At 44.1% G+C, this 9,362-nt stretch overlaps 1 long non-coding RNA gene across 1 annotated transcript in view; it reads left to right on the top strand.

Annotated features, from left to right (window-relative positions):
* Positions 1-357: 357 nt before the first annotated feature.
* LOC140706044 (uncharacterized) overlaps positions 358-9,362 on the top strand; it is a 32,625-nt gene continuing 23,620 nt past the window's right edge. The window contains exon 1 of the long non-coding RNA XR_012085749.2: positions 358-498. This is a non-coding gene — a long non-coding RNA (uncharacterized LOC140706044). The remainder of the gene's footprint in view (positions 499-9,362) is intronic.

The raw sequence follows: 9,362 nt of genomic DNA, 5'->3' as shown, positions 1-9,362 counted from the left end.
TCTTCCATACCTTTCAAAACACCCCAAAATGTTAGGTAGACCACACCCTTTCATCTTCTCAGCCTACAGTGCTGCCCCCATGTTTGCCCTATTGTCTGTGACAAACAGGCCTTGCCTTTCCGTACCTAGACCCCACTGCTGGAGCATGTCCCTCAGAGCCTCTTGAATGTTGTGAGCTGTGTGGCTGCCCTCCATTACAGCAACATTCAACAGTCCTTGTGTGCTGCTCTATGTCTGACGCCTCCACCTCTCACCAGTGTCCTGTCAGGGAGAGATAGGCATGTTTTGCACCCTGGCTGCTCCAGATGACACTTGATAACTGTACCCACTGCTGCTGCACCAGTTGTCTGACAACCCAGTATAACTCTGCTACCACCCTGCAGCTAAGGGGCATTGGCCGTTGGTCATGGATGCCAGTTCGGCCACAAACCTATGGAAACCAGGGTTCTCCACCAGACAGAATGGCTGATCATCCAGGGCTATCAACTCTCCAAGGCAGTGAGTAATCCAGATATTTTTACATTTGCAGAAAGCCTTTTCCTGCACCCCTCCAACAGTAGCCGCTAGAAACAAGGTTATCAGAGGTTTTGAGACTGTCCAATGTCTCTGAAGAAAATCTATATAGCTGTTTATAGGGTCTGGCTTTGAAAACAAACTGGTATTACAGCAGAGTATAAGGAAAGGGAAGGCAACTTATTATTGGAAAAAGGAACACCCACTGTGGAAGGAAAAACACGGAACTGAACAATCTGTGCTATCAAATGCACAGCTTAACACGACTCCTTGGTGTAAGCATTTTGACACTGTGTGGTCTCCATTATCTTGTCAACAGAAAGAACTGAGAGGGCAGGATAGCTGAGAACAAAGAACACATAGATCCAATAAATACTGGGTTTTAAAACCTCCACCCACTGTTGCTAAGATAACTTATAATTTCACCAAATGATGTCAGAGCAAAAGGTTATGACAAAACCACTTGCTGGTGTTTGCAGCAAAACTGGTAGGTTGCTATGGCCTCTTGTATTTCTTTTATGCAACATTTCCACTAGAACTTCAGAAAGTATGGAAATTGCTCAGAGGAGACTATCAAGCCACATCTTGCATTACTGAATGAGGAGATTCTTTAAAGGGACAGCAGAATGGGTGGTGGGGCTTTTCGGTCAGGGGAGCAAGTTTTTCTGCTCCACGTGCAGAATTGATGCGTTGGAATTGATTCCACATGTGCATATGCCCCTGCTATTTTTTTTAAAAAAAGAATTCCTGCTGTCTGATACAGTGCTATACCAGAGAGCAGGAATTTAAAAAATATTAGAACACCATGCTTGCCATGGAGGCGGTGGTGGTAGCAGCAGCAGGGAGCCTGAGGCCATGGCAGGGAGCGGGAGGAGGAGGAGAGGAAGTAGCGGCAGCAAGGTGGCAATGTGCAATGTGTCATAAAGTTTGGATTCACACAAAAGTCTACGTGACTTTAGCCCAAACCTTTAAAAAAACATCCCTCTACTAATTTATTCTGGCAGTGGAAGTGGGCCCTCATTTGAGGAAAAGTAAGCAAATGAATAATACATTGAAGATTATAAAAGTGCATAACATTATGGATATGTGGAGAGAGAGAAGCATAATGCCACAAGCACAGCCAAATAAGGATTTCATTCTGCAATTTCTGTTTGTTTGTTTGTTTGTTTAATAAGGGCACTTTACCTTATTCATTTTCTGGGGGTTCTTGTCATCTATACAGTATTTCCATATCTAGCCAGTCTGAGTTTTCATTCTACTTCTTTTCTTGCTTCATAATTACAAGAAAATGGGCACTGTGCCTCTGAAGAGAACAGCTAGCCTGTGTAGTCCTGGGCAGGCTGCTCTTGAAGGCCACGTCCTCTCCAACCAAAGTTGTTGGGATCTTCTGCATGCCACCAATAAGTAGAGATTAAGATGGCTATTTCTCAAGCCTTGGACCCTAGACTCAGGCTTTGGGGTCCATTCTCCAGGCCTTGGGTTCTGGACTGAAAATCTTGGGGAATGGAATGTTGCTAATTTGACAATCCGAAATTTAAGGATTCTTTTTCGTGAACATCAGGATATGTGATTTACACAATGTCAGAAGCACCATTGTTACTGCTATTGCTGCCATCATCTTGCATGCCCTTGAATTTGCCAGTTGGCCTTTAACTTCATACCAGAGTCTTTACATAGTCAGTCTGTCATGCACAGAGCGTTTTGCAACTGTTGCTGAAGGATCAGTCCCCTGTGACTGTGACCCTTACCAAGGGACAGGGTCACTGGGAGAGGCTCCTTGACCAGAAGCTCCATAGACCCCAGACACTGTGCTAAGTTCCAACTAGTCTTTATTGAGGCAGAGGAATGGGATATACTTTCAGACCACATATTTTGATCCCCCACATCCTACCAATCCAGGCAGGGGCTTAGTTCCTTCACTTAGTCCCTCCATTGTCCAATGTCTGTGTCTGGGGCTGACTTTCAGGCACTGGCCTCCCACTATCCAATTCCTGGAACTGTGGGCTAGTTTTAGGCACTAGTGCTAGCCCCAATTACTGTATTGACATCCTTCAGTGAGGGCCAGTAGTGGTGGGCCAATGATGTTCCTTGTTCAAGAGCTGCTCCTCTTTCTCCCAGGCCAGTTGCATTAGCTGCTGGTGTTGCCACCTCCTCCTTCTCTGGTGCTTCTTCTGGGTCAATGTGGACTTTCCTAGTCGAGGCTTGGCCAGAGAGTTTGCCCACTGTCATGAAGAGGAGGGAAAATGGGCACAACCTGCCACAGCCCCTCTTGGAAGCAAAGCTGGTCCATTCTCCTTTCCAGAGGTCTTGAAGAAGCAGTGGCCATTTCTCCTCAAGGGCTCAAAGGATAGTGGGCAACTCTTCCCTTGCCTCCAACCAGCCCTCTCACCCACCACTCCAATGACCCTGCTCTATCACCCTCCTCCTTGATCCTTGACTTCTGCTACCCAGCTCCTGCTGTGGTCTTGCCCTCCAACTGCAGCTCTTCCTCCTCCTTGCTCCTACCTGGCACCGTGTCCCAACATCAGCATTCCTGGGCTGCCCTGCTGCCAGCATCTCTGAATTACCCAGCCCCTGGATCCCTGAGTAATCTGGGGGCACAGGGATGAGGTGGTTGGGAATGACGGAGGCATCTCCCTTACAGTGACATTACAGGCTTCTGTCTCTAATTCTCAGGTTTAGGCCTTCAGATCTCAAACAATAGTATGTCGCTAGCCGAGTTGATCCAGTCAGAGGTAGAGGAACCCTCTCCCTTACCACACTGCTGGGCAGCTCAGTGTTTTTGGTATCTAGCTGCAGAATCAGAGGTTGAGAATGATGATGATGATTCCTTTCTGGCTTTCCCTCCTCATTCTCCCTTCTTTCCACAGTCCCTTCATTCTCTTTCTTCTTTTCTTTTCTCTGGCTTCCTCCTCTCCCCCTGTTGATCCCCATTTTGCTTCTCCCTCGCTCTGCCCTGTCCCTCTTTCTTTGTTGCTTGGCAATGGCATGGCCTATGAATCGAATTCTATGCTGTTGCAGGATGAAGACAGGGGATATAAAGGAAGGCTTCAAAACTGTGATGGAAGTCCTGGTGCTCTTGGATGCTGAGGCAGTCATATTGCCACTGAGGTTTGACCAAGCATGACCTGAAACAAATTGACATCTGGAACTTTCCGAAGGGAGACTGTGGTCTCTTTACATAATGAAAATGAGTGTTCAGGCAGTGAGAGTCAAACATTTAACATGCCAAGAAGCTCTTGTTTGAGTCAGGCCTCGGATGATTTATCCAAGTGTCATTCTGTCCCAGCTCCCCAAAACTGTGGGAATAGGTCAAGACGATCCAGGGCATTCTTCTCTCTGTTGGCACAGATAGCCCTGGCTGCAAGGTAGCTTTGTTTCTGACAACTTCTCGGCGGTGACTCACTCAGCTGCCCCCAAAGGCTAGGCCTCGAAGAGTTATCCTTTCATCAAACAGAGCTGGCAAGCAGCCACAGCTTGCTCTCCCCACCCTCTCTCCTGTGCAATGTGTGGCTCAGAAGGCAACCAGCATCATCCATGATGGAACAGGTTCATTCTGCCCCAGATCATTACAAAGAAACTATTTACAAGGGAGAGTTGGGTTTCCTGCTATGCTGAAGCTCAAATGTTATTGCTTGCAGTTGTTCAGGAAGGCAGGGTGAGCCTAGGGCTTTGCTTTATTAGAACTGTTTTGCCCAATAAAGAGAACCAGCTAGGTTGGGACATGCCAGGAGGAGATGGTTTTAGGAGAGGGCTGCCCAATGGCTGTACAAATGTCTGTGCCAGTCCTTTCTAAATCCGGGTTCCTAAGACAACATTGTTTAGTGGAGTCACCCTGGAATCTACCAGTTGCTTGACTGTTATGTAGTGAGTAACTCACACTGGACTAGAGTTTGGAAAAATTACTTTTTGGACTACAAGTCTCTGAATATTTCAATAATCATAACAACCAGTGCAGCAACAGATAAGTTATCCATCTTGATCTCCATGACATGGTGAGGAACAGTAGACTGAAACATAGCTACCCTTCATTGCTTCAGAAGGAACTCTACCTGGGCCCCTTTTTAACAGTCAGAGCAAAAAAAAAATAAAATAAAAAAAAAATTAGATTTCTATACTGTGTGCTTCTGCCATCATTCCCAGATTAAGAAAATCAGCAAAAGACACTAATTTGCCATGGTGGTCAGAATTCTATTAGTATTCTACTCTGGAATACGTGAAACCACATAAATTGTGAAGAATTGCAATTTAACAAGATGCCAGTCACATCACTCGGATGTGACCAAGCACATGACTGGTACCATACTGTGTTAACTAGCTGTAATTTGCAGTAAGTTGAAAATCCATTGATTTTTACACATATTTACCCAGAACACACAACACAGCCTATTGTTTACAGCCAAGCTGTCAAATACAACAGCATCTGCTCAAACCCACAAGACAAAGACTCAAAATTCATAAGTGTACAGCAGACATTTCCTAAACTACAGTATCCATTCAAGGAAGTGAAAAAAAACCAAATTGACAAAGCAAGACAGATATCCAGATACATTGTACTACAAGAAGACCAAAAGAGATAATAACAGAACATTATGGGTAGTAATCTATAATTCCCAAATCAGATCATTCACATGCATCTTCCACTGCCCATTCAGGCCCTGGGTGGCGAGTCTGTGTCTGTAGACTCCCGGCTTCAAATAGCCACGCACCATGAAGCAAAAGATGGGTACAGAGACAGAAACAAGACCGCACTACAAATCTAGATGCCAAATGTGGTCCCATATCTACTCTGGTAGCATAATTAGGGAACTCAAACGATGTCACCTGCAACAGGGGTTCATTTACTTGCTCATATGCTAACCTGATCTATGCCATTTTTTGCCAACAGTGCCCTTCTGCATTCTATATATGCCAAATGAGAAATCTCTATGCAAGAAAATAGACACAAATCTAGCATCAGATATGACAACACACAAATGCCAGTTTCGGAACACTTCAGCCTTCCAGGACACACTGTTACAGATCTCTTAGTAACTGCTGTGGAGGGGAAAGCTACAAAGATAAGTTAGAACCACAAATTCCAGTGTTGTGTCCAAAGACCAAAACTTTCAAAATCATTATATATATTATTAAAGCAGTTTTGTTTAGTCTTTTGTACAGATTTATTTACTCAAGGTCAGAATTAAAAACAAACTCAAAAATATCATGCTACTTTCTAAATCACCTCCAATACAAACCTGTACTTACCTGGTAGACAATAAATCATACTAATTATGGCCAGGATGTGTAAGCAATCAACACTCAAGAGTTCATTAATTCTTTTAACAATCCTACTTTCATTCTGATTTTCTGTGCTTGTAGCTACATCCCACAGTGCATATTTTATATATACCAGTGGCTAAATATAAAAGTCTGAGAATATGGATCATGAGCCATGAAATATCACACTGAATGTCCTGTCTGCAACTGCTCAGCTCAGCTCTGGTAAACTCAAGCCTGTAGTCCTTGATGGAGTGAATCCATTTCATATTTCTTCTTCAACTTTTCCTGCTGCCTTCAGCTTTTCCCAGCATTATTGTCTTTTCCAGTGAACCTTTCCTTCTCATGATGTACCAGAAGCATGACAGCCTCAGCTTTGTCATTTTTGCCTCCTGAGACTGTTCGTGCTTGATTTTCTCTAGGAAAATCAAGCACCATATTTCAAATGAATCAGTTTTCTTTACTCTCCATTTTTCGCATTCATACATGGTGATCAAAAATAAAAGAGTGTGGATGATCTTGATCTTAGTCTCCAATGACACATCCTTGCACTTGATTATCTTTTCTAGTTTCTTCAGTGTTGGCCTGCTAAGTCAGTCTCAGTCTTCCTCAGATTTCTTGGTTGCATTCTCTATTAGCATTGATGACTGAACCAAGATATAAAAACATCTCTAACTATTTCAATTTCTACATTGTCAGCATTGAAGTTGTGTAGTTCATCTGTAGTCATAATTTTTATCTTCTTCATGTTCAGGTGTAATCCTTCTTCAGCATTTCCTTCTTTCACTTTCACTAAAAATCATTTCAAGTCTTTGCTGCTTTCTCATATTTCTATCTTAAATTACTGATGATTCTTCCAACAATTTTCACTCCATTTCTTCTGAATGTCGTCCAGTTTTCCATTTGATATGTTCTGCATATAGACGGAACAGAGAGCAAGGTGCACCCTTGTTTGATATTCATTTGCCTACAGGGGAAGAAAAAGATTTGTTGAATTAAGCCTTTAAGGTTCAGTAAATCATTTTTCCCTTTCTTTTTCCCTTTTGTTTTTGTTATGATCCTGTTTAGGCAGTAGAAGCATCTAAGCCACTGATAGGAACAATCCTGCTTTTCCCCAGCTCAATGCCTTTCAGGGGTGTGTTGGACTAACACTTCCATCGTCCCCAACCAGCATGGGGTTGGCCAAAGGGTGTTAGTTTTTCAACACACACAGCCAGTGTGATCTACTAATTTCCCTTTAAAAATTCACTGGCCAGCATGGAGCCAGACGGGAAAATGATGGGATGTGACATACAAAACATCTAGAGAGCACTGAGTTGGAAAAGGCTACCAACTGGCCACAAAAAGTTAAACATGTCCTGTACTTGTCATTTTCAAAAGACTTTGATATACAGGAATCACAGTGGAGGTTTTCATGGTGTAAGAGCCAGCTGTTGCCAGGGGTGGAGTTCAAGAGTCAGTAACCCTCAGGCTTCTTGCTCTGTGTCTTTCACCTTCTACATTTTTCAGACATGCTGCTCTCATGTGTCAAGCATAACTTAGGAAGAATGACGTTGAAGGCCAAACCAGAGAGGATGTTCCATAGTTTGACCTCATGTAGCTGCTCCTCCTTCTCCTCTCTTTCCTTGTCTTCCTTGTCCACATCCTCCCTCTCCTCCTTCTGCTTCACAAGTAGCTGAGAAGGGGTGGTAGAGATCAGGTCAAGACAATGGCACTCACCACCACCACCAACAACAACCCAGAAAGAAGCGAGGCCCCAGGGACTGCTGTTCCTTGAGGACTGGATCCAGATTTAGTTATACTTAGAGAGGGGGAAAGTTCCTCCTTTTTTGTACTACAACATACAGAGCGCCCCATAAGCACGACCAGATATAACAGGGGGTCAGCTGAGGCAAAAGCAGACAAAGGTGGTCAAGATCCAAAGCAGCATCCAAGGAAAGGAAGCAGAAACCAGTAGTGTCCTCACACCACAGAGAAGCTATTTGGAAACAGAACCAGACAAACTGTGAAGGTCCTGTAGAGCTTTGTAGGTCAGGACTGGTTGTTAGAGAGATTTGGGTCTCCCATTAGGGTGAGTGAGGCTGGTTGTGCTTCACATGGCAGATAGTGTGGTAGGAGTAGCAGTAACAGCACCCAACTGTTGGAGATTTCAGAGCTATCTGCTTGACACGGCTGGCCTACATTCTTTGATCTAATCGTCTTTCCTCAGATGATTTTATCCTATGTCATGAGCACTAACTTGGTCAGCTTCCGTAGGTGGATGGGAAGTGCCATCTTTCCCTTGGTTCAAGCTGCAAAATGTTTTGGGACAGCCTCACCTTTAGGAGGAGCTGTCTAGATTCTCAAGCAGGCTGTTAACTGCAAAAGGCTTTTTAAAAACACTAGACACTCAGAAGAGAGGAATTGAGTGCTGGAAGGCCTCCACTGAAAACACCTCTTATAACAGCCTTCCTTAAGCTGGATGCCCCCAACCCCAAAGTTGGACTAGAATTCCCACCATCTCTCCCCTGAAATGGATGGGAATTGCAGGGGTTGTAGTTCAAAACATCTGGAGGGGGCACACTCATTGCTGTCAAATGTAAATGAAATCGTGGACTTCAAAGATAGATCCTCAGATAATAATTCCTCCCTCCCTCCCTCCCTCCCTCCCTCCCTTCAGCATGATCAGAAAGAAAAACTTAGAGAACTCAACAGATAGCATGGTTTTTTACAACATCCAATGTCCCCAGGCAGCGTGGCCACGACCGGCTAGGGTTTTTGGAACATGTAATTCAAAAATAACTTTTCCAAGCTCTGCCAAGATGTGGGATCCCTACAGCATTGACAATTAGCCCTGTTTATTTATTTATTTATTTATTTATTTGATTTTTACCCCGCCCCTCTAGACAGCGTCTACTCGGGGCGGCTTACATAGGCTAAAACAAATTAAAAGAACATATAAATAACATATATAATACAATAATTATAAGCAATATTATTCAAGATGGCTAAAACTCAAATAACAGAAGAAAAGGAAAGAAAAAATAACTTAGTTGACTGGGGGGAAGGCCTGTTTGAATAACCAGGTTTTTAGTTGGCTTTTAAAAGCACCCAGCGAGGGTGCCAGCCGAATTTCAGTGGGGAGTGTATTCCACAGCCAAGGGGCGACCGCCGAGAAGGCCCGGTTTCTTGTTTTCTCCTTCCGGGCCTCCCTCGGCGTCAAACCCCTCAGCCGACCCCGCTGGCTATATCGGGTGATTCGGGTAGATCTGGGTGGGAGGAGGCGATCTGCCAAATATTGAGGTCCCAAACCGTTAAGGGCTTTATATGTGATCATTAGCACTTTGAAGTCAATGCGGAAACGAATAGGTAACCAGTGCAGTGCAACCAGAGTGGGGGAGATATGCTGAAATTTTCTCACCCCACTAATAAGCCTGTTCAAATCTTCTGCATCGGTGGTTCCTAACCTTGGCTCCCCAAATGTTCTTGGACTACAATTCCCAGAAATCATGGCCAGCACAGCTAATGATTAAGACTACTGGGAGTTTTAGTTCAAGAACATCTCAGGAACCTGGAGTTGGGAATCGGCGTTTTACATGCATGCTGAAGGC

This window comes from Pogona vitticeps, chromosome 3 (genome assembly GCF_051106095.1).
Source record: "Pogona vitticeps strain Pit_001003342236 chromosome 3, PviZW2.1, whole genome shotgun sequence".
Classification (NCBI taxonomy): Eukaryota; Metazoa; Chordata; class Lepidosauria; order Squamata; family Agamidae; genus Pogona; species Pogona vitticeps.
Note: the sequence above shows the minus strand (reverse complement) of the source record. Positions and strands in the feature narration are given on the sequence as shown.